The 26,948-nt window shown below is 39.4% G+C and overlaps 1 protein-coding gene, 1 non-coding gene and 1 pseudogene across 4 annotated transcripts in view; 1 reads left to right on the forward strand and 2 right to left on the reverse strand.

Annotated features, from left to right (window-relative positions):
* LOC145503127 (uncharacterized) overlaps positions 1-26,948 on the forward strand; it is a 382,969-nt gene that overhangs the window by 283,093 nt on the left and 72,928 nt on the right. The gene's annotated exons all lie outside the window — the stretch shown is intronic.
* LOC145461647 (5.8S ribosomal RNA) lies at positions 23,136-23,289 on the reverse strand. Its single transcript, XR_014040753.1, has one exon. It is a non-coding gene; the product is annotated as a 5.8S ribosomal RNA (ribosomal RNA).
* On the reverse strand, positions 23,511-25,283 carry LOC145461654 (small subunit ribosomal RNA; annotated as a pseudogene).

Here is a 26,948-nt window from a genome sequence, read left to right on the forward strand (position 1 = left end):
CTGTGAAACACCATGTGGAAGGATATAAAGAGGATCCCGAATTTTTTGAGACATTTCTAAAGTCAACCTATGTGGATGATCTGAGCTCAGGAGGAGATACTGATGAAGAAGCCTACGAACTGTACATCAAATCTAAAGTCAAATTAGCAGAAGGGGGCTTCAATTTGACAAAGTTTGTAACAAACTCTTCTGAGTTGAGGAAACAAATAGAAGATAATGAAAGTGGATTGTGCAAGGTTAGCCGTACCCTATCTACTGGTGGAGATATGTACGATAGCAGAATCCTGCAAGATGTTTTGGTCAGTGATAAGGCCACAGTGGAATCGGTAGTTCATGAAGAACAGTCGTAAACGAAGACTTCATTAGGAGATGCACAGGAGGGTAGCAAACCTGAACAAAAGATTCTTGGAGTCCAGTGAAATTTTGTGGAGGACAATCTTGTTTTTGACCTGGGGACAGTTGCTCAGCTAGCCTCGGAGTGCACACCTACCAAGAGGAACATTGCTGCTGTGGCAGCAAAATTCTATGACCCAGTCGGTTTCATATCACCAGTTGTTGTGCAGTGCAAACTTCTTTTCCAAGATCTTTGTTCAAGCAGAGCCGACTGGGACGACACATTGAAAGGCCAATTAGGAATTTAGTGGGATAAGCTGGTTACAAGTCTTCAGAATTCTCCACCCCTTCAACTTGAGAGGAGCTGTTTCAAGGAACCACGGAATGAAATTTTCTGCTGCAATTTTCACGGATTTTGTGATGCTTCCTTAAAGACATATGGTGCTGTTGTCTACCTCCAAGTTCATACAGTCTCTCACACTTATGTGAAGTTTGTCGCATCCAAGGCAAGAGTAGCCCAACTGAGTAGTCAAACAATCCCCAGATTGGAACTTTTAGTAACAGTCATACTTACGAGATTAGTTACGGTCGTTGAGAGGGCTTTGAAATGTCAAGTTCCTATCAAAAAGATTGCATTTTGGAGTGACTCTGAACTAGCACTTTGCTGGATTCGAGGCATAGACAAATAACGGAAACAGTTTGTATGAAACAGAGTCAAAGAAATTATAAGCCTTCTTCCAGTGGAGAGCTGAAGGTACTGCCCCATGGACAGCAATCCTGCAGATGTGTCACCAAGAGGTATGAGTTCATCTCAGCTCGCAGAAAACACACTCCGGGTGATGGGTCCTGAGTGGCTGAGCCATTGTGAGGAAGAGTCGAAGAGCACTGTTGTCACCAAGCGCATTCCTGAAGAATGTTTAATGGAAATGACTGTGAAAAATCGAGGGAACCTGAAATCTTCCACTCTTCTAGTGAACACTGATGATTTCCGCATTAGCTGTATCAGTGATATTAGCTGGTTCAGCAATATTCAGTGACTACCATGTGTTACAGCCTACGTGTTGCATTTTCTTAAAACCTAAAGGCAAGATTATCACCAGACAATGAACAGTTACTAGTTGGCTCTGAAATTGGGGCAAAGGACATGGAGGTAGCAGAACAGTATTGGATCCTGGATGTACAGAAATCCTTGCCGCAGAACAAGAAATCTGAGAACTCAACGTGGGAGTTTAATCTCTTCACTGATCATGATGGTATTCTGAGGTGCAGAGGCAGGCTGTCGCACACAGACCTTCCTCACTTGGTCAAGCATCCCATCCTCCTTGATGCAAATCATGGATTTACAACGTTGGCCATCAGAAATTGTCACGAGAGTGTAATGTGTGATGGAGTGAAGGAAACTTTGAAAGAGTTGAGATCCAAGTTTTGGCTGGCAAGAGGAAGACAGGTTGTAAAGAAATTACTACACAGTTGTGTAACATGTTGCTGACATGAGGGAAAACCTAATCAAGCACCACCACCACCACCCTTACCTGAATTTAGGGTAAAGACTACACCGGCCTTTACCTTTACTGGGTTAGACTATGCAGACCCATTAATGTTAAGGGAGCCATGAAGAAGACAGAGGATAAGGTGTGGATTTGCCTGTGTACATGCTGTTACAAGGGCAGTTCAACTTGACATAGTTCCAGACCTAACAGCAGAAGCCTTCCTCAGAAGTTTTTGTAGATTTACTGTCATGAGAGGTTTACCATTAAGGATTGTCTCAGACAATGGCAGTACCTTTAAATCTGCCCCCTTTGCAGATAGCAGACTTGACGAAGAGTCCAGTTGTAAGACAGTACCTTGCAGAGAAGAAAGTTGAATGGATCTTTAACCTAGAGAAGGCCCCATGGTGCATAAAGAAGACATTTGGAGGTGCTAGCTAGGCTCACATACAAGGAGCTGTTGACAGTCATCATTGAAATGGAGACGATACTGAATGCAAGACCATTGTCCTACGTAACCTCTGCGGATGCTGAAGAGCCACAAACACCATCACATTTACTTCAAGGCAGGAGATTGATGAGTTTGCCTGATACTTGCACCAGTGACTTGATGGATCCCAACTTTGAGCTGTCATCGACCGAATTAAGCAAGAGAATGAACCATCTCAGTAATGTGATGATCCATTTCTGGCATAGGTGGAGAGATGAATACTTGATTGAGCTCAGGAATTCACACTGTCATTCTGCAAAGAATGCAGCACCACACCTGTAGCTGCTGAAGACATGGTAGTAGTACACAACGAGGACCTGCCCAGAGGTTTATGGAAGTTAGCCTGAGTGGAAAGTTTGGTGACTGGAGCAGATGGACTGGTCAGAGGTACAACCATTAGAGTGCAGTGCAGAGGAAATAAGTCTAGCACCCTAAAGCACCCACTCCAGTGTCTGTACCCTTTGGAGATTTGTGGTGAAGACGACAGTGTTGATGTATGAGCCCATATGAATTCAAACCCAGACCCTGTGGTTGTACGACCAAGAAGAAATCCAAGAACACAAGCTGCTGTAGACACAGAGAACAGGAGAAGAGCATTGATCGAGGAACTAATCTAAGTTGTGGACAAATGAACTTTGGACAGTAATTTTCTAGTTGTTGTTCTTAGTGTTGACCAGTCTTACAGTTAAGTTTGTTCAATGTATCTCAGCTGGTCCACAGATGCGGAGGGTGTTAGAACTTGTGAGCGTGACTGGACCTGACACATGTATGTGTGCTAAACCTTATGGGCTAAGCGAGACCTCGTGCTTCAGCTTGAAAGAATAAAGCCTTGCTTGTGTTTGGGTTGTTGTAAGTACAGTCCCAAGTTGTAAGAGAATTAAAGGGTTGAAACTGAGCCGTTGAGTGGATCTTAACTACTTTTCTAACAATGATAACGTAACTGACCACGAAGGTGTCAATGACGTCATTGAAAATGACATATTGCTTCATCATGATGATGAACACGTAGACGACAATTTCTCCAGTCAGGAACAAGAGACAATTCACAACAGTTTTTAAACAATGACATCCTGGAAATTATACTAGTCACTGTTACCTTTGTTTCCCTTCATGAGGAACAATTTAAAAGCAGTGAACAGATTCTTTAGAGCTACGGTTGAACGAGTACCGTCTCCCAGCATCTACATCCTTGAGCTTCAAGCCAAGCAGACAACCATTAGCATGTGCAGCATCGTTAAATGAAAGGCAAAGAAAGCAGTGCTGTTATTTGCCTGAAGGAAATTATTGGTTAATATGATGATGTACATATTGCTTCATTGCTTACATTTGTAGTCAAACCCTTGTTACATTTGTAGTCATTATTATATTTGTGGCTTCTAAAAGGCCCTTGATAATAGCAGGCAAGTCAAGAATTTAAAGAAAACAGCAAAAGGTTTCAAAGACATGTTTCCACAGAACCTACCCTCCTCTTCAGTTGACTGATGTACAAGGCTTTGGAAGTTGAATTTATAACAAGTAGAAAAATGCTAGTTGTGACAACAAAATGAAGCAAAGCGTGGAAGCATGAGAATTATAAGGATAGTTTTAAATTTACATGGTGTAATTGTTTTTTCAAAGAGGGCTGCTGTCTTTTCTAAATACAATATATAGCGCTTAATGAAGTGGTGCCATTTCATTGAGTGCTATTGTTCAAGAAATAGAAAACATGTACTATGTTTCTATCGAGTTACAGAAACACAAGTGGTTTAGGAGAACGAGAAATGCTGTGGGAGCACAAGCCGACAGGCGAGTGTTTCCACAGCTTTTTCGAGTTCTCCCAAACTCTAACAAGTGTTTCTATAACTCAGTGGAAACACAGAGAACATGTTTTCTATTTCTTTTACAAAATCCCGCAACCAAAACAAAGAAAACATCTCATTTACTTCAATCATCAAAATGTAAATTCTCTTTGCTCGTGCCATCATTACGTCAACAGCTCGTGCTAGTTCTGTTTCTATTGCGTTTTATATAATAATCCAAATTATTTTTGCATTTTGATTGGTTCTTGCCTATGATCTATTACAGGATAGATGCACAATTGATGTCATCCTTACAAAGTTTTTCCCTCTTTGTTTTAAAATGGTAGCAAGTTTTGAGAATTACGATGGTATTTTATGTGACTGGGGAGAAGATAAAGTACAGAAAAGTCTTCAAATCACTAAAGCTCGCAGCCAATGGTATCGCAGCTACAAGGTGTCTCCAACACTATATCAAACTGATTTGAGAATCACCAACCACAGAAGACACAAATTTCTACTGTCACTAACACTGCTTTCATTCAAAACTCAAATCTCATAGCCTCCAATGTCAACCGCAACAGCAAGTTTTCCAAGAGTATTTTTCAGCTACTGCAATATTCAAGGCAACATCCAAGTTTTTCAGCACACAGGGCTGCTCTGATGACAAAAACTGACTTGACATTTCCAGCATTTTCTTTAAGATTTGTAGATTTGTAGCTTTTCTTCCAAGAGAAGCGATTCTCGAGTCAAGTTTGACATTGATGTGATTTTCCTGGACCAATCACAATTCTTTACTGTGCATAGCAACCATTGAGATTGCTTCATTTTGTATAGACAATAGATGACATCAAATTGCTATTTTTGAGTTAGCCAAATTGGGCCCAGCTTTCGAGTTACGTCGAAAGATTTTGAAATAGAAAGGCTCTTTCTGTAGTAATTTCTTTCTTTATTATATAAAACAAATAGATTCCACGTTGCCATGCATCTGCTCAGTAATAGATCACAGAAGAAATCAAAATGTGGTAAGAACATCAAAGACACACTCAGCTATTGCCTCGTGTGCCACTTTTCTGTTCTTACCACATCGTGACGTCATCTGTGATCTATTACTGAACAGACGCATGGCAACATTGAATCTATTCGTTAAATACTGTAGAAACAATTTCAAACCAACCAGCGTGCGTATTTACATAGAGCTATTTTCTAAAATGATTTAGGATAATCTGATATCAAAGTACAGTACTGTGCAGAAAGAATGCAAATGAAATGCGGTACTTTTTGTGACTTTTTGGTGCTTTTCGATGAAATTTAGAGAAATTTCAACTGAAACAACTTTTTGCGTACAAAGTTTGATGAATTTTTTAAAGGTCTATTGTTTTAAGGTGGCTCAATACAGTTTTCTGTTTTTTTGAGACTTATAGAACTAGGTGCAATTTTCCAGGCTTGGATGTACTGTTTGGAATGGCTGTGCTATTTTTAAGGTAACTCTCCACTGTGCTTTTCATTGTGTTTTAGTCCTAAAGTTGCACTCTCTTGTTGCATAGCAACAAACTTCACCCACTTTTTACCATCAATTGCATCTATCTTAAAAACTAAGCCGGTGACCCCATATTTTTTTATACAAATCTTTCATTACACACAGAAGAAGAAATGGGCAAAATTATAAAAAAATTCTGCAGAGTGGATTTTTCTCAAATTAAGAAAAAATGGAAATTTCCAAGTTGGAGAAATTCCACTCCACAGTTTTTTTACAATTTCACACTGTTGAACATTTTTATGAATTAAAAAAGTAGGGTCACAAGATCAGTTTTTGAGATATTAGCTTCGTGGATAAGGTATTTTAGCACACGTTCTATGCATAAATTAAAATCTCGACTTTGCAAGATTTCCCCTTGTGCATGCATGAAGGCAGTCCGCTGATCAGTAAAGCCCGCAATTCCATGCAAATAAATGTGAATACCTGCAAATAGTGTTTTCTTTTTCGCTGTTGTTGTTATCAGCATAAGCGGTAAAAGAAGAGTACCATAAATACCTGGAGGTGAGAATAGCCAGGTACAAAGAATGAAGAAAACCTGAAGAGTAGTATTTTCCTGCTGTTTTTTAGATTGATAGCTGGTGCGATCGATCGCATCATCAACATCACAATTGTCGTTTACATTCTGATAACTGATAATGCGAACAGCCTACTAAACTTGGTGGAAACAAAGTTTTATGAAGTAGGCCTCGCGCCACCATGTTTGTTTTGATTTTTGGAAACTTTAAATCTCGCACACTATCTTGCAAACCCCTGGGTGATCATGTAATGCCTCATGCTGAAGTGTGCGCTAGAGCCCGGACATCTCACGGAAATATTACTGTTTTGAGCCACCTTAATCAAAAGGATAGTTCCGGCTGTTCTTCGCAAGACCGCTCAAATATTCACGCGAAATATCATTGGCAATGACGAACTTTTGAGAGAAAGAGTTTGCAGGGTAGCGAAAAATCGTACAAAAATTCGCTCTATAAACAATGTCCGAAAACAGATATAAACATCCTTTGTTATTTAAAAATTCAAATTTACCCAGTTCACTAATTCTCCTGAGACTTCATCTCCATGCTCACAGTAATGCAAAAGGTCGGGTAAACATGGCAACCATTGTTTATATCCATACATTCGAAGATTGACCTTCAGCTACTCCTTAGCAATCATGCCCACCGTATCAAACTACATGCGTACTCAAATTGAGTTTCTTTATCAACAAAATCTTCATCCAGTAGAGATGTTTAAGAGTCACTGACTGAAAATGTCGCGAATGGCTGGCCAGGTTAGGAAAATCGAAAATACTGAAACTTTGCCTAAAGAACGCTTTTAGGGAGCCTCTTTCGAAAATATTATTCCCATTTTATTAAAATTTAAAGTCTTCGAGAAATTCGCAAAAAGTGAAAATATAGCTTTTTGCCTCATTAAATATGCAAAAATATCTGGAAAATTGACAAAGTTCTCGGTATTCGCATTGAAACAATTTACAAAACTTAGCATAAGAGCTTTACTTTTCTTCTACCTAACAATAGGAAGTTTAAAATTTTTCAAGCACTTTGAAGGATTCTGTCGACCGTTGAAGAATTGCCTTCTAAAGCCCCTATGAAAACTGCAAAAATTGCGTAGTTATTCGGGCTTAAAATGCATCTTGGTATGTCCGATATGGAACTAAAACAAATACTGTGCAAAAGAGTGTCGTTTCTACTATAATATTATGGAAAACAATTTCTGGGCAATCAAGGTTCACGCAGGTAAAATGCAAAAGTTTGTGACAGTCTCTTCTCAAATTTGCATAATGCAGTATGTTCAAAGAACTCTATTGTTGAGCACTCTAGTCTGTTTTTGTTCCATTTGTGGGCCTTGCTTTGTGGGAAATATACAAAAAGAGAGTCGATCCATGTCATTATTACAACATTGTTTCATTATTTCACACAAGGTACATAGAAACTACAGAAAAAAGTCCAAAACATAAGTTCAAAGTCACATAGACTAAACACGCTACCTGTATTATGTGACTGGCGTCACATAATATTTATTTTCAGTTAGCTCCAATTGGAATTACTAGATTATTGATGTTTAGACACTTACTTATAATAGAGACATATCAGGGTTTGTCTTTCCTGTTTATATACACTTGATTAGTCTGCAAATATTCGAAAGACTGCTTTTTTAAAGTAAATTTTAGCATGTCTCGATTTTGATCTTGATGGAAAACGAATTAAATACACAAAACGAAACGAAGAGGTTTTATTAACGTGATCCAGCCAGCCAGACCAAGGAAGCAAGTTTTCTTGAAAAATAGAGTAAGACTGTTTGAAATCTATCCTGCGATCTGACCTTGGTTGGAATTCAGCCTAGTCCAAACGTCGCGTTTCTGCCATTCTGACCTCAAATAAATTTGTCCCGACAGTGGCAATAACAAGAGAACAGCAGTGATTCCAAACATCGAGTTGATTCAGTCGCACAGAAGATCAGAAGACGCTTGCTTTGCTGAAGGCCATTTTAAATGCTACAAATCTTAGCAATGGCAGCTGATGCAGCAAGCTATGAATTCAGTTTGGCACAGTACATAAGAGCAAGCCGAAGCCAAGTCGCACTACACAGCATGCAAACTTTACTCATTACCATCGGGGGGGGGGGGGGGGGGAGACTCATATACAAATAACGGGGGTGCTTGTCATACATTTTAGGGGTTAATCTTCAAAAGGTCCACCGTGAGAGCTTTTGCGGTACCTTTTACAGGGATTGAGCTGAAAAATATGACAGGGGATAATGTGTTATGTAAACAGTTGTCAGTTGAACCATTGATTTTCCACCTTTCTTTATTATTTGGAAACTATTAAGGCTAAGTAATTGAAGACACCAACAACAACAAAAAAACACTGTTAGAAATATATCGAGGAGTCATTCTGTGAAGAGACTTCAATTTTCGTCAATTATGCAAAAAAGTTCACCTAGCCTTAAAAACGTTTGTTTGCTGCCGTGCGTTCTTACTGCCCAGATTTTTTGTTCCAAATACTGATTGAAGAAGACCAAAACTTAATCAAAGTATTTATTTCGCCTCGATATTGGGCAAACTATAACGCCTATTAAGCTTGTTAAATTACACAATTTTTGCCATTTCCATAGGGGCTTAAATTCTTCAACAGTCAACGGAACCCCTCAAAATTTAATTTAATATAAAGCTTTCAATATGCTTAGTTTATCCAGTGTTCTAGTCTTGTAAATTGTTTCACTGCGAATACTGAGAACTTCGACTGAAGCACGGCAGTAGCACGACGTTTGAAACTATGCATGCATTCAATTCCGTAGGCTGAATTAAAGTCGGCGCAACTATTTATAGCACAGCAGGCCTAATGCTGTTCTGCACGGCAGTAGCATGACTTGGCTTTGAACGGCGTGCTCTTGCCATGCACATGCCGAACTGAACCAGGGACGGCGGAGCCTGGGTGGGGGCTTAAGCCCCCCTCCTCTTTTTACCACGATGACAGTTTATTTTGTTTTAGCATGAGGTACAAATGAAGAGATAAAGAAGAAGGGAAAGATAACAAAAAGTCTGATTGACTACAGATTTGCCAAGTTTTAACCTTTCCGCAGCGTGCGCCTCCTTCCCACACATGGGGAGGATGGGGGCTGGTGTAAAAGCGCAGGTCAGTCAGTACTAAGGCCGTGATATATCATGGAGGGCTGAGAAAGATGTATCAAGCTCACAGTAGCTTCATAATATATTGCTGTAAATGCACTAAAAGTACCTGTCATTTTATAGTACATCCACTAGGTTGATTTTCTTAAGAACTACACCATGGAGAATGTTAAAAATACCATTTCCAAGTCCCTAGATTTAAAATGTTTTTTTGGGGGGATGCCCCTAGACCCCTCTACAAACTTGCGCCGGCACTACTTGTTTTGAAGCCCCCCACCTTCACCCCTCCTTCCTTCACGTGAAAAAAAGACTCTGTGAATTCATATCCTGCTGCAACAGCTGCGGTTTCTTTCCAGCATTTAACAAGGTCTTCAGCAAAGCAAACTTCTTTTCATCTTCTGCATGACTGAATGAAATTCGGTGCTTGATTCTTTCATAGCTTTTTGTCATGCCACTGCCGTACCAAATTTATTTGAGATCGGCATAGCAGAAGCACGATGTTTGGACTAGGCCAAATTCCAACCGAGGTCAGATCACGGGATAGACATCAAACAGTCTTACTCAAGAAAACCTGCTTCCTTGGTTTAGCTGGATCACGTTAATAAAACCTCTTCGTTTAATTCAGTGTGTCTAATTAATCTGTTTTCCATTAAGATCAAAAGCGACACAGAATGGTTAAAAAATACTTTAAAAGACCAGTCTCCTTTCGAATATTTGCAGACTAATCAAGTGTATAGACGGGAAAGACAAACCCTTATATGCCTCTATTATAAGCAAGTATCTAAACCTCAATAATCAAGGAATTCCAATTGGAGCTGACTGAAAATAAATATTACGTGACGCCAGTCACGTAATACATGTAGCGTGCTTTTAAATCTATGTAACTTTGAACTTATATTTTGGGCTTTTTCTATGGCTTTTATGTATCTTGTGTGAAATAATGAAACAATGTTGTAATAACGACATGGATCAACTCTCTTTTTGTATATTTCCCACGAAGCAAGGCCCACAAATGGAACAAAAACAGACTAGAGTACTCAACAATAGAGTTCTTTGAACATACTGCATTATGCAAATTTGAGAAGAGACTGTCGCAAACTTTTGCATTTTACCTGTGTGAACCTCGATTGCCCAGAAATTGTTTTCCATAATATTATAGTAGAAACGACACTCTTTTGCACAGCACTTGTTTTAGTTCCATATCGGACATACCAAGATGCATTTTAAGCCTGAATAACTACGCAATTTTTGCAGTTTTCATAGGGGCTTTAGAAGGCAATTCTTCAACGGTCAACAGAATCCTTCAAAGTGCTTGAAAAATTTAAAACTTCCTATTGTTAGGTAGAAGAAAAGTAAAGCTCTTATGCTAAGTTTAACCCAAGTCTAGTTTTGTAAATTGTTTCAATGCAAATACCAAGAACTTCACCAATTTTCCAGATATTTTTTGCATATTTAATGAGGCAAAAAGCTATATTTTCACTTTTTGCGAATTTCTCGAAGACTTTAAATTCAGCCATTCTCAATATTTTCAGTCAGTGACTCCTAAGTTGTTACAAGGAGAAGATTTGAAAGTTAGTTTCGCCAGTGTCACGCGTATATTTAAGAAACTGAAACTCAAGGGATCCACAAAGAAAGGCATGAGCACTGGAAGACCCAGAAAGTTAATTGCTGAAGCCAGAGCGCTTATAGAAGATCAGATGCAGAAGGATGATGAAACAACCAGCCGAGCAATCCAAAAGAAGTTAGCCAGATGCCGAGTCGTGGTCTATCCATGAACAGTGCGGAGATCCCAACAACAGCAGGGCAGGACTCTTCAATCAACGAGATACTGTCAGCTGAGCAGAGATGCGAACAAAGTCAAACGCTTAGAGTTCACCCAGAAAGTTTTAGAGACCGGAGATACTTTTAATGTCATAAGAACAATTTCCATATAGCCCCATACATTTATTATGCATGCAGAATGACTAATTATGTATGCACTCCATTGCTTTTCAAGACAATAGCAACTCCCTAAGGTATTGAATATATACATTGACAATTACTACTTACTTTAGGAATAAAAGAGGATTTCATCGCATGATGTCTTTTTGCCGATTCTCTTCCCCTAGCTCCATTCTTCTCTCTTTTTCTCCTCTATATTACCCAGGCTCCTTATGCATTTTTTTCCCTTTTTTTCTTGTACCCCACCAGGTCTTTAACCCCTTACCTTTTGCACACCTCTCACTTACCAGTCTCTCTTTTACACCACTACACCACGAGGTTCAGTTGAGAATTAGCCCTCGAAAAATCATTTTTATTTTACTTGACTGGTTAACATTCCAAAAAATTTACATTACAATTTACTTATTTATCTGTTTAACCATGTTTCATGCTCCACGAAAACATGCATTGGATTTTTTAATCAACTGGGTCCCTGGTGAATTGTGTTTCTTCTTCATAGTATTCACTTGAAAACTGACCCAATGCTACGAGAGAAGGCTCACAGTATTCTTTACGTTAAAGTCCTTTTCACCACTGTAAAAATGTCTTCGTAATCTTCTTCTCGATTGTTGAATGCTCTACCTCTAAAGTCTATGACGTCTTTGACTGTTTGTCCTCATCCTGTGCCAGTTGAGATGCCTTCCTTTACTTTATCCCATGGATGGCGAACCTGCTTGCTTTTTCTGTAACATGGGCATGAGAAGGATAGATAAAATGAACTTCAGGAATTTCATCGTTAGATGACTGTTCATGTTCACTCAGCATTGAAAGAAACAAAATACACCGCAGCAGATGAAAGGTTACGGCTTTTTGCAAATACGAGAGGTAAGGAAGTGGTTTATTGCACTGGATTTTTTTTAATTTACAGAATCAAAATACTCACTGACCTTAACATTTTATAGCTAACCACAAGCCGCCTTTGCTTAGGCCTAAATTGCTCTTTTTAAAGCATTTTTAAACTGGCGCATAGGCCTAATTTGCTATTTGTTAAAGCAGTTTAAAGCCTGTACCCAATTTAAAAATATGGTACATGCGCCCAAAAATAATATTTCACTTTTGTTTTTCTGTATTTTAGACTAAAAAATCGACATTTTTTTTGTAAGTCTAAAAGAATGTGAGAAAGTGGACAAGTCTCTAAGGAGCTCTATTGTTTCCGTTATTGTTTAGTTAAACAAATAACTGTGCATAATTAGTGTATGGGGTTATACAGAAATCTTGCCACGTCATTTTTACCGATGAATGTTCAATCTCTCTCAAACAATTCCGCCGTACATGTTACAGGAAAGTTGGTGAACCCGCAAGAAGAAAGCCTAAACTGAAGTACCCACTGGAACTACACATGTGGGCTGGCATAAACAGACATGGTGGGACAAAAATTTGCATCTTCGAAGGAATCATGGCCGATGACCTTTACTGCGATATCCTTAAAAGCCATCTGGTGCCTTTCATCAATGAGCAGCTCCCAAATCACCGCTTCATGCAGGACAATGAATGACCTGAAGCACACTTCACGAGCAGCCAAAACCTTCTCTGGGGAGAACGGGATCACCTGGCGGCCAACCCCCCCAGAGAGCCCAAACCTAAACCCAATTGAGAACCTCTGGCACAAGTTGAAATACTACCTGGAAACAAATGTCAAGCCCTGGTCAAAACAAGAACTGATCGACGGCATTAAGAAGTTCTGGAGGAAGAAGGTAGATGCAACGAAATGTGTGAGACATATTGACCATGTCTTGTACAAAGCCTTTCCAGCTGTGGTTGAATTACGTGGAGCAGCAACCAAGTACTAAAAGTTCTTGATGAACTTTGAAAAAAAAGGTTCCTTTAGGAGCCACCAAAATCTGAGAAAAGTCAATGACCAATAAAACAGAAACAGTTATCTTTTATCCTCTTCTACCTACCTATGTAGGTTAAAACTTCTTTCTGGAATTAGCTCTGAGGATTTTGGCTTTCGTTTATTTTATATACGAGTACACACTGTGCTTGCTGTTACATGGTAAATTGCTTAATTATTCACAAAGAGTTCGGATCAAATTTGACTTCATCCTGCATCATCTGTATTTGAAAGCAATCCTCTTAATCAGGCAGTAAAAGCAACAAATTTAAAAGAACATAAGAACAGTACTTTGTATAACTTTTTTGTTTCCTTGCTATATAAATGTGCAAAACAGATCTAGAGTTGGCAAATGGAAGGTCGTGATGTCAACAAACAAGTCTAACATCCCGAGCACCGAAATATTACTGAAGCAAAACAACACATTATAAACGATAACGAATTCAATGAAAGAAAAAAAAAACACAAAACAAAACAAAATATTGACATATTAAAATTATGGTTAAGTCTGTTTCACTGTACTAAAGATACTGTTTAGTTCACTGGAACAGCTAAAGATAATTTATTTTATAAAGACGCTGAGTCCGCGGGACGTTTTCAATAAGACTTTACTTCACTGAAAAGGTAAGCAACGCACCACTGGTTGACGCTGATTAACATGCTGCAGTGCCTTTCCTTCAATGAAACTGACTCAGTAAACAATGAACTATTAAAATGTGGACCAACAGAAAACACGCCTCCCAGCATCTACCCCAGATTAATATGAAAAACACAACACAACAACAGAAAAGCAAAGCAACTTGTTGGAACGGTTATTTAAGAGCTTCTCTCTCATTCAATAGAACTGTCTCAACAATGAAATGTGAGTTTATTTTTAAGAAGTCACAAGACATTGAAAAAGAACCGGTTGGCATACTTTTCAAAGGGCATCTTAATTCAGTTCATATTCAATAGAGCCGATTCAACAATAGGGTGTGACTTTTGGCAAGCTTTCTCTCCTCGCCTCTCAGAGGCGTACTTCAATTTTTTTTGGCTGTTATATTAGTGGTACATTATAAACGACAATGAAATTGACAAAGGAAAAAACACAAAACAAATCAAGGAATTGACATATTAAAATTATCATTAAGTCTGTTACACTGAGCTAAAGATACTGTTTAGTTCAGCAGAACTAACTAAAGATAATTTACTTTATAGACACTGAGTCTGCAAGACACTTTCAATAAGTTTAATTCACTGAAAAAAGCTAAGCAAAGCAGCATTAGACTATGATTAGTCCCTCTTTCACTTAGTCCGTCGTACGTGACGCAAAAGAAAACCACAAGAAAAAAATGGCCGCGCAAAATCTTGGGGGCGAGGAGTGCGAAAGGAGGTTATTCAAGAGCTTCTCTCACATTCAATAGAACTGACTCAACAATAGTGTCAGTTTATTTTTAAGAAGTCGTGAGACATTGGGAAAAACAACCCATTGGCACGCTTTTCAAAGGACATCTTAATTCAATTCAAATTCAATAGAACCGATTCAACAATAGGGTGTGACTTTCGGCAAGCTTTCTCTCCTCACCTCTCACTTCAATTTTTTCAGCTGCTAGTGCTACATCTGTTAAATAGATTCGCTTTTCTTTACATGTTCCTTGCAAATATCTGAAACCACTTTTTTAGAAGCTGTGTGTATGCACTATGATCTTGTTGACACGCAAAGGGAAGGTCAAACGTATTGTTTCTGATTGTCTTCGTAATTAGTAAATCTGTTTCTATACTCTATTGTTTCTTGTAAATCTAAATGACAACACGATGGTACACATGATAATAACTACAGAAGCCAATCATAATACAAGGTTTGTGATCCAAATGACCTTTCAAAATGCTGTAAAAAGGTCAACATAAAAAAAATTTCAGTTATCGCTTGCTGCGTTATCAGAAAGAACTCAACTCTAACTTCAAAAACCAAGAACAAGCAAACCGCTCAAGTAACCTGGAGTCAAGGTTATTATTCTGACATTTTTCGGACTGCAATAGTAGAATGATTGCCGATTAACGAAGGTCAGCAAGTCCGTGTTATCTGGGGGAAGTCAAAAAAGGAATATTCAGCAGTCTTGACTTGCTAACCATTAGTTGAGGAGCCAGCCCCTACTCCTGCCCAGCAAGCTCTTCCCCAGCATCAAGCTAAAGCCAAAAGAAAACTGGTAAGTCACATTTTTCTCATTTTCACTGCCGGAGAAACCAAAGCAGAAATCAAAGGAAAACACTTTAAACACTAGAAACAATGGGAAAACAGCAAAACTACCAAAAGTCAGACTGGATTTTGCGCACCATAGCTTTTATTTTTAGGTACCTCAGTTTTTCATTTATTGCCTTTGAGTTTAAGGAACATTAATTCTGGAGTTTTATTTAGGAAAGCCTTGGACGATTATTACTTGTAATTTCTATTGTATTTTTAATGGTTTTTAACTTAGTGTATTTTTGCCTCTTATTTCATATATCTTAATATTTCTTATTTATTAGTTTTTAATTCTTAGTCAGCAGAACCCCGTTGATAACAGTACTTTGTACTGAAAGGTTATCCTGGGGAAATATTCAATTATTATTATTACTATTATTATCATCATCGTTGTCATTGTTGTCATCCTCGTCATCGTCCTCCTCCTCGTCCTTGTCGTCCTCGTCATCCTTGTGGTCCTCATCGTCCTCATGGTCCTCGTGGTCCTCGTCGTCATCGTTGTCATCATCATCATCTTAATTCCATTCATGCCGAGCTAGTTTTCTTCACTCATGAAATTGTCTAAGGTAAGATCCATTGCTACAGTATTGTGCAAAAGTAACACAAGCGAAATGCACGAATTTAGTTCCTTGTTCCTGCCACTTTTCGACAAAAGTTTGCATGAAAGTTTGAGTGTAATTTCACAGCATATCGAGTGATAATTCGCTTGAACAAGGGGCGATTTTTCTTTGAAGTTTCATTAAGCTAAAGAAAATTCATGAGCACAAACAATTGTTCGCTAGGCAGCACATGAAATTTTGCAACGCATTGAACAGCAGTTCGACAGCGTTCGTGTAATTTTCTTTCGGCGACCGATACCAACAAACTGTCGTGTAACTTACAAGCGATAAATTTGTAAATATGTGCCAATAAGTTGTTTGTAAATACGTGCCGGTTTCCAGTCATCAATCACCCATTAAGGGGATAAAATTTTATCTACGAGAAATATGTTACTAAAATCTTACTCACCTAAACTTGGGAAAGGCTTTCAAGCAGCTTCACATGCTCAAGTTCAGCTCAGGCCCAGTTTCATATGCACAGAATTAGAACCACATTATGAAGACAATGAGCTCAGTTCGTTCCACAAACAAAGCAAAAGCATCTCCAGTTCTGTGTACTTACGCCGCTTAAGTAAACAGTCCCAAACAATTTATGAGGGTTTTTCAATCTGAACACATGTGCACGCTCGCGAATCCAAGGGTTGTTTATTTCTATCCTGAATTACCTCCATCCCAGTTCCCTCACAGTTGTTTATTAAAGTTTCTCAAAAGCCCTGGAAAGTTTTTCAGGCTTGCAAAGCCATTTTTAGACAATCTGTACTTAAAAACTGAGAGGTGAAACTGAAACTTCTCGTAAGAAGAGAACCTCTGTTCATTTTAAGAATATGCGCATAAAACAGTGCTGTAATCATAGGGTTTGAGATTTTGCTATGGCTTTCCAGCCGAGCGTGAAAACTTCACACACCTTCAAGAAACGGGCCCCTGGCCCAAGTTGTTCGAAGACTGGATGACATTATCCACCTTTCGAACAACCCTGAACTGAGGTCACTGGGTGTTGCTTTAAGTCTTCGAACAGTTCACACTTATTTCGCTCCGTTTTCATCGCCTTAATAAAAATCATTGGGACTCTAACTTATAAGGATAAAGAGATGTGGATGACTGCACCAACGATCCGTTTCCAAATTTCATTATGAGTTTTAACATTTAATATGAAAATTAAAATATTGCGGCATAATGAGAATATTACATATATCACAGAAAAACTAGAAAACTGATGTGTGACCTTCTAATATTGCGAGATCTCAGATGAACTGACAATAAACGGTCTGCTGCAGAGTCCAGCCTTGCTGTTGGCGAGATCTTCATAAGGTGGACAAACTCACGGCAATCCCACATTTTGCTAGCATCTTCTGAATCTGTTGGCTTATAGTCTCATCATTTTTTCGCATCTGTTAATCTATAAATGCTTTTGCATCCACAGACAACTTTGTTGGTCTTCCCAAGCACGGTAGATTCACCATGGAACCAGTAATTTTTAGTTTCTTGATGAGTTGAGAGACGCTAGCGTGGCTTACTATTGCTTACCATTAAACCTTTGTTCTTCGATGACCTGAATATTCAAGCTGGGTGGAGATCTTGCTTGTGAAGGAGCTTGATTCGCGTTCTCGTATAATTTGAAACTTAAGGCATGATGACTGACCATCGAGGTGCAAATGATTTCAGGTCTAAGTTATATAAACACAAACGGTCGCTATGGCAGCAAACTGGCACAGAGACAGGGGTCTGGCACGAGAAAAATCGTGTGGTTCTACATGCTGTGAAAATGGCGTGTTGGCAAGTGTATGACATAGTGATTAAGTACAATTGCATTTCTTTATCCGAACTGTGGTGTTTTGGGGTTTTGGATCAAGTCAACAATTTAGCATTCCTTCTGAAATAACCAGGTGAGTTTCATAGCTAACATTTCGTCGAGCTGTGATGCTATTTCGGCAGATCATTGGTTTCTTTTGTATGCAATGATTCGAAAGGTCATTTGTATATTTCACTTAGCGAACTGTGTTTTGAAAACGCTCTTGGTCTATCGATAAACAATAGATCGAATTTTCGGGAGGAGTGCATCATCATTCGCAAAATCGTAGCGACTTTTCACAAGGAGCGAATTATTGCTTGAAAATTCGCGGTGAATCATTGTGCAAAGCAAATTAGCATTTGAAAAATTGCGCAGATCAAAACAATAGGTGTCACGAAAATGCAGGGAAATTTCATGGAAATATCGTTTGAAGCGAGATTTCTTCGAAAAGCCCCAAAAAGCAGGAATTTCGTCGAAATTCATTTGTGTTACATTTGCACAATACTGTAGCTGAGCTGTTGCATAGCGTCAACTATACCATGCAGTTGATAAGTGAAAACAACAATCAGAGAAAAAAACAGTAATCAGTTTCACGTTATTACAATTACTGTAGCTGATAGTATCCTCAGACGATCATTTTCTGTAAGCTTTTAGGCGACTACACCTGTCTGTACCAAAGGCAATTTAATGTTTTTATTTCTGGACATTTTGTTCCTAGTTTCATCATTTTATTTTGGAACAAAAGAAAAGTTTCTTTTTGTATGCATAATTTCACCAGTGGAGTAAATTTTTGCGGGAACTTTATTGCCGGTGGAGGAAAAAGCCGCTAAAATCACAAACATTAAAACCCCATAAAATTTTGTGCCACAAGGTATTTCTTAATAGCATATCAAGTCATTGGAAGCTACTTTATTCATGGTGTTAAATATGACTGATCGTTTTCTGCATTATTAAAAGAAACACTATAACAAACAAATTATTCTGAGTTCTGTGAACTGCTGCTGTCTGGGAAGGTATAATAAGTTACTACTGAAATAGAGTTGCGACTATCATGAGGCATATACTGATTGTTTTCCTTGACATTTCAGATCCTTGCTGCTGAGTCACCTAACCAGGTTCCCTCATTGAAGATTCCATGGGTGAGAGTTCTGACTCCAAGGATGACTTTTAACTCTCATCAGCTTTAGTTGCATTCTGTCCGCCTGAGCCAACACGACAGCCAAACAGTTACCCGCAAATCCCAGAAGACAGTAATTCTGAGACCGAGGCAGAACAATTTGGTGTCAGAGAAATGACATCGAAGGCCATTGACACAATAGAAAGCGCGAGCAGTGTAAGTAATCATTGTTTACACTTCTTATGTTCAGACACTGCTAGATTGGGAGGCCTATGTTTTGTTCTGATGAAGGGCTAATGCGTGCAACAGCTTCACAAACTCGATGCGGCAGTTAATTTACCTCGATCAACTTTAATTTTTGAAGTAACTAAATGTTTCTACATAACTAAGTGTTTTACCCCGCGATGAGACACAACATTTTCTATAGAAACTAAAAACTTGAATTGCTATGTGATTGCAATCTGGATTTAAGACATTTTTGCAGCAAAAAGCAGTTTATCTTTCGGCTAAACGGCAGGTTTGAGTCAGTTTATCTTTTGTGTACAAATATCTTCACCTTATTAATTACTGACTGAATTTAAAAAAATGAATCTAGCCTAAGCATTTTCCGATATCAATGTCAGTAAATGCAAACAATATAATAGTTAGGGGAAATGTTCACAAGTGTGGTCACCATCATAATTTTTATCATTATTTTCGGAACACCAACGAAATCTTGAGTTAGCATCAGAACTGCAGCTGATCAGAACCATTCTGGAATGGCTGGAGTATGCTTTCCCCGCGCAAGAGGCAAAGTTGGGCCAACTGCTACATTCCTTGAGTTCACAGAGCCTTCCACAGCAGCCACAGCAGGTGTCCACCCCAGATTTTGGTGCTAGGCAGTCTTCAGTGGAGTACCCTTTCATGGCATGAGCCTGTTCCACACCTCCTCTATCAGATCATGGCATTTCATCAGTCCTTCCAGCAACTCCATTATTTCCGGAAGTGGACAGATCTCTGGAAGATGTTTACCACGTGGACAGAGAAATAACAGGTATGACAAAACACACATAGAGTGAATTCTTAGTAGAGTTAAGTATTTCTTCAACAATGGGATCATTGAAAAAAATGTGAGTACTGTTTTTTGCGTAGTTTTTGATCTGATTTTCTTCTAAAATAGATGGACCTCATTTTAATTATCATCTCTGGCATGAATTCTTCTTTTTTTTCAACAATGGAATCATTGCAGAATATGTATGAGTATTGCTTTTCCACTGAAAAATATAGTCATTTAATGACTGTTTTTCCTTTTCATAAATGGGCACAGTTCCTGTTGGTGGGTGTCGTGATGTCTGACTAGAAAGAGCAGAATATGATTTTGCCAAAGTCACAGTAAAGCCGTCACAACTTGTTTTGCACTTGGTGGATAAGCTGTTTTCAAAGGTGTTGATGCGCTCCATCGTCCATGACACAAAAGACTTTAATGCTCTTGACCAGAAGATTATAGCTGTGATAAAGGGTACGCTTAGTTTACATATTGAAAAAGCCGGTCTCTGACAACAGAACAAAGCATGTTTAGGCTCCTAAAATATACTATTATTAACTTGAATATACTGTATTTTAAAAGAGAAAAACGTAGCATTATGTTTGTCTTATCATGACGAAAATGTGCTTAAAGGAGCTCAGTTGCAGTGTTATGAGTTATTTTGGCCAGGTACAAAATTTTCATTTAACTGAAAGAAACCTGAAAATTAAGTAAAATTAAGTAAAATTATGATAAAAAGACACCAAAGAGGTAATAATAAACCATAAAGGAATAAGGATGGTTAAGGAAGGAGACTTTTCAAGAGGCACAAACCATGATGTAGCTCCTTTAAATTATTTCGGCACAAAACTTACCCAGAGTTTCCTTTTTTTTTCAGTGGAAGTTGTGCAGACATTCAGATACCAAAATTCTGAGGAGCTGAACAGGATGTGGGAAACTTACAAAGTTAACATCAGCAAGAGATGCCAAAAACACCAGAAATAAAAAAGGACAACCTTAGGCTTTTTTTTTACCTCTCAACAATAGGCACAACGTATTTCTCTAGATCTAGGTTTACGAATCTTTTTTCCATTTTCGCTACATTCTATTCTTGCATTTGGCAATAAATAGGTAAGATTAAAATCTGTGTTTTGTCATTATAATGTAATTGCCGCATTATATTGGCAGCTTAAGTTGGTAGAAAATATATTCTCATGTTGGGCTCCGTCACTACTTGAGTCAGAATATATTTTCTCCCACCTAGCCACCAATACAATGTGGTAATGCCATCTCAAAGTTGCATTTAGTTTTGTATCAAAATTTAACCATTCTTTTGATAAAACTTTATTCAATGGTTTCGTTTGTGCACTTTCACTCACGCAGTGACTCACAAAGCAACTACTTTAAATGATTATAACCAGTAACTTGCCTTTCATCGCCTACATAAAACACCCTTTTAAATTAAATAGTTCGTAGACATGAGCTAGTGTACAGTTAAACTCAAGACATCTGAGCTGGAAAAGAAAAGTTTTTGTTTCAACCCAATACATTTCATTTGCCTGTTACAAACACACAAAACTCATTGAAGACTGGGACCTACCTTCCTTACATGGTTGGCAAACAATGGAATGAAATCTAAAATGCCGTCAGTCCATGAGGGAATTCAAAGGCATTTCTTGATGTTACTGGTGCATGCTAGGCATTCATTTTCCAACAGCAGAGGTTACCATGCCTCGACAGGAGACTCAACTTGTTGAGTTGTTTGTGAATGATAAACGGCAAAGGAAAGTCAAAGGACTTGATGAGAGAAAAATGAAAGCTTAGATCAAACGTTCTTGTCAATCAAAATGGTAAGGGCATCACAATGTTGATCTCTTTGTAAACAAACTATCAATCGAATAAACGTTAAGCTTATAGGTTTTTGAAATATCTTGTGAATTCATTGGAATAGTTTTATTTAGGTTGTGTTGACACTCAGCTTAATTGCTTAAGCTTAATTGTTTTAAAGGTAATCGAAGGGCTGTATGTAGAGTTGTCGATTCCATTCATTCATGAATACCATATGCTTACCAACACTCAACGAAATGTCATGTTGGGAGTGGGATTTTTTGTTTAGCTACGCGAATTTTCCTTTCATTACTGGCGAAATCTAATCCATATATCGTTCTTAGATTAGCGAATTTTCATGTCGCTCAACGAAATTTCTTCAAAATATCACCCGATAAATCACGATTCTTTGCTTGAAATTTCTACAATATTTCGCGAGAACAATAGGCGAATTTCAAAGAAATTCATTCGCATTCTTTTTGCAGTTTAAATTTTCTTCTTTCAAGATCAGCAACATGTTTGGCATGAAAGACCCCATCCCTGGCAGGCTCCATTCACATGTGGTTTACTAGTTGCCACCTGTGGGCTGTAATATGCCTGTTACGTCCGCAAAACAGCCCAGCAGTTTTCCACATGTGTGAGAGAGCATTTATCCAGTGATATTTAGGCCTCTCACATTTTCAAACATCTGCAGAATTCTAAACATTGTGGCACCTTATGTTCAGCAGATTGTTTCCATGTTTGGGATCACCCCTCCAGTAGTTTCCAACTTAAGATAAAAGAGGCTATTCACATTCATGAGAGAACAATGATTTGCAATGAGGGCAATAAAAAAGGGATGTAGTCATCCCACATATCCATGTTCTGCAAAACTTCCACACACACAAACTTTTTAACTCTCTTTTCAAAGTTCTTTTCATCTTTCCCTCACGGTACATGTTCACTATCGGTCTCATGTCAGTATAATAATTTAGCTTTAGATGGAGTTTACCACCCATTTTGGGCTGCATTCCCAAACCCAACTCTTCGAAAGCACATCATCAGTGGCCGGCAGCGCCACAGATGGGCTTGTCACCCTCTGCAACCTGCTGTTCCAAGCAACTTAGGCACTGCTGATCCACCTAGAAAGTGCTTCTCGCAACGACAACTTGCCGATGCAAGCATTGGAGATTTCAAATTTGAGCTCTTCCCGCTAAACTCGCTGTTACTGAGGGAATCCTTGTTAGTTTCTTTTCCTCCACTTATTAATATGCTTAAATTCAGCAGGTAGCCTTGCCTGATCTGAGGTCAAGAAGGTATGCTTTGCCTCGGCAACTCCAGCGGCAGGCACCCGACGGCACCCGAAGGACTGGTCACACTTTTCGCCCCCACTGGTGTGCCACGGGAAAAACCCGGCAACCACAGCGAGTCTCTCTGGGAGTGGCCATGTCCCTTTCAAGGGACATGGCCACTCCCACTGGGCAGCTGTGACACCTCAACGCCACCGGCAACTTTTTGCCTGCGATGGATGATATCTGACACTCAGACAGACATGCTCCTGAGAGAACTCAAGAATGCCATTTGCGTTCAAAGATTTCATGATGCACTGAATTCTGCAATTCACAGTACTTATCGCAGCTGGCTGTGTTCTTCATCGATGCGTGAGCCAAGAGATCCATCGTCAAAAGTTGTCTCTAACATTTTTTTCCAACTATCGTGCGAACCACCAGATGGCAGATGTCATCACATCAGACAATAGACCCATACATTAGTGAGAGAAAAACACAGGCGGGGCAGGCGAGGCGGCCATGCAGTTGTGCATCCGATCGCCACTTAATGGCCTGGGCTGACCCCTAATGGTTTGGTACAGTTCACAGAGCAAACAACAGAGTTGTTCTTAGATTGCATCGGTAATGACCCTTCCGTAGGTTCACCTATGGAAACCTTGATACGACTTTTACTTCCTCTAAATGATCAAGTTTGACCAACTTTCCGGCATCCGGCGTTCTGTAGCCAGAGTATCGGCGCCAGTCAGGAGGCCTCACTAAACCATTCAATTGGTAGTAGTGATGGGCAGTGTGTACAAAGGGCAGGGACATAATCAAAGTGAGCTGATGACTCGTGCTTACAGGAATTCCTCGTTCAAGTTCAAAAATTGCAATGATCTATCTCCAGCACGATGTTTGCAAGATTACCCGCACCTCTCGGTGAAGGAGGCACTCTCTGACATTGTTAATGTAGCGTGCATGAGGCCCAGAACATCTAAGGGCATCACAGACCTGTTATTGCCTTCCTGACTTTGGTTGGATACCCTCTAAGAAGTTAACCACCAATCGGGATTGGCGTAACTATTTAGCAGGTTAAGGTCTCGTTCGTTAACAGAATTAACCAGACAAATCACTCCACCAACTAAGAACCGCCATGCACCACCACCCATAAAATCAAGAAAGAGCCCTCAATCTGTCAATCCTTACTATGTCTGGACCTGGTGAGTTTTCCCGTGTTGAGTCAAATTAAACCGCAGGCTCCACTCCTAGTGGTGCCCTTCTGTCGATTCCTTTAAGTTTCAGCTTTGCAACCATACTTCCCCCAGAACCCAAAAACTTTGGTTTCCCATAAGGTGCCCAAGGGGTCATCCAATAACACCCTCTGATCCCTAGTTGGCATCGTTTATGGTTAGAACTAGGACGGTATCTGATCATGTTTGATCATCTAACTTTTGTTCTTGATTAATGAAAACATTCTTGGCAAATGCTTTTGCAGTAGTTCGTCTTTCGTAAATCCAAGAATTTCACCTCTGACAACGAAATACAAATGCCCCCAACTGTCTCTCTTAATCATTACTTCAGTTCCAGAAACCAACAAAATAGAACCAAAGTCCTATTCCATTATTCCATGCTTATGTATTCAAGCACTGGCTTGCTTTGAACACTCTTACATTGCAGATCCTATGCACACTCAGTTAAGAGCACACGCAGTCTTTGCAAGGAAGAACGGCACAGCCAGTAACATACCTTGCGGCAGACCGGCCAAGCCATCCTGAAATCCAACTACAAGCTTTTTAACTGCAACAACTTTAATATACGTTACTGGAGCTGGAATTACCGCAGCTGCTGGCATCTGACTTGCCCTCCAATGGATCTTTGTTAAAGGATTTAAGTTGTACTCATTCCAATTACAAGACTTGGAAAAGCCCTGTATTGTTATTTCTTGTCACTACCTCCCTGAGTCAGGATTGGGTAATTTGTGCACTTGCTGCCTTCCTTGGATGTGGTCGCCGTTTCTCAGGCTCCCTCTCCGTAATCAAACCCTACTTCTCCATCACCCGTTGCAACCATGGTAAGCCACTACCTTACTATTGACAGTTGATAGGGCAGAAATTTGAATGAAACATCACCAGCGGAACGCCGTGCGATTTGATCAGTTACTATGAATCACCAAAGAACCGGGCAGAACCCGCATTGGTTTTTACTCTAATAAATACATCCCTTCCAGAAGTCAGGACTTTTCACATGTATTAGCTCTAGAATTACTACAGTTATCCAAGTAGTAATGGTACAATGAAATAAACGATAACTGATTTAATGAGCCATTTGCCATGTCACAGTACAAATGCTTATGCTAAGACATGCATGGCTTAATCTTTGAGACAAGCACATGACTACTGGCAGGATCAACCAGGTAACTATCCCTCAGGAAACCCAACAGGAACCCTTTTGCGTCTGCTTCTTTTCAAAGGAGGCTGGCATTTGACCGTCAAGCTGCACTGGGAATCCTCCTGGCCATGGAAGACGCACGAGGCATTCAACCCTGTCTGAGGGAAACCCATTTTCTCTTTACCACGTCTTTCCACTGCTTCACCCTTGTAAGCTTCACGCATGCCAGTAGCATGGCCAAGTCCACGGAATGCCAAGAAGATACATCAGGGAAGAATGATTCTTCCGAATCTAAGCCGCTATTCTTGGCCAAAGGCCATCAGGTACAACATCCATCCATTCTCTCATTGTCCACACCGAGACAACTTGGCTACAAGTTCAGTCATTTTGTGCTACCAAGTGAGCAAGTTTGCTCAACTTTGCTCCTTTTTCCTCCAAATACCACCCTTTCGTACCCAGGAACACATTACCGAGTAGGGCTTACTCTTACGGACCGACACTGCTCAATTACTCTTTCAGTCTTTCCCGAAGCCTACCCTCACACTATTACCCAAAATCGTCCATTCCCCCAACGAAGTTTAGACACTTAGAAAAAATTTGAAAATTTTGATTTTTCAAAACTGCTCCAAAGCATTCCCCGTGGCATGTCAGAGCTATGAAAGCGAAGAGCTTTCCACGAAGATGACCGATGATTGCCGAAATTTTCCGACGAAAACCCAAAGCTCATGGATCACACCCTAAAAAGTGCAAAATCAAGATTTTCAACTTTTTCAAAACTTTTGCTCAGAAATTATTCGCAGTGTCCAATCTGTTTGGCAAGCGAAGCAAGGGAAAAAAAGAAGGTTTGATACATTTATTTCTTGAGTTTCCTGCCACTCCTTCATTGCTTACCAATCAACAGCAATGCTATCTTGTGTCATGCTATAAATGAGGGCCAATCAGATTTTACAGGAAATTCACACGGCTGTTGGAAGTACATCAAAGTACAATTTGTACATGTTAATTGTCCAGGCAAGGGTAACAGCAAACTGAAAAAAAGGTAGGTGAAGTGAGCTTCACTTTGGTATTTTCCATGTACCATGACTCCAAGAGTTGCACATAGGTAGCTGTACTTTTCTTTGTATTTTCTGCAGCCTGCATGTTCTCTTTTAAAGATGTAATTTCTTCTTCTGTATATGTCACATTTGATACTGCTGCTTCTTTGGATGCTGAGCTTGGGTTTGTGGTTTTTCTTTGCTTCAGCCAATTTTGCCCCAGTTATGATTCTGTCTTTTTCTGATACCTGCAAGCATATGCAGCTTTTTACATTCCCCCAGAAAATACCAGTTGTACTTCAGTTCAAAGCAGCAAGAAACTTAAATTGACTTCCCCTTTGAAAAAAGCTTACAGTGTTTGTTTCTGACTTTGTGGATGGTGACAGTGGTTTTAAAAACATGATTAAAGGCAACCCTCCAAGTTGCGACCATTTTAGTCGCCATGGCGACTAGAATTTTGGACCTGGCGACTAACCTGAAAGGGAAGTCGCCAGCCTGGCGACTAAAATCAAAAGCTTGAATATTATCCAGAATGAAAAAATGCTTTGAGCATGATGAATTCACTTGTAAAAATACGTTCTTCTGCATTTTAACCCACTGAAATTGATACTAAAATAAAATGATATGTTTAATAACAAGAACCCCGCCATCATAGGAAA

This window comes from Orbicella franksi, chromosome 11 (genome assembly GCF_964199315.1).
Source record: "Orbicella franksi chromosome 11, jaOrbFran1.1, whole genome shotgun sequence".
In the NCBI taxonomy this organism is placed as follows: domain Eukaryota; kingdom Metazoa; phylum Cnidaria; class Anthozoa; order Scleractinia; family Merulinidae; genus Orbicella; species Orbicella franksi.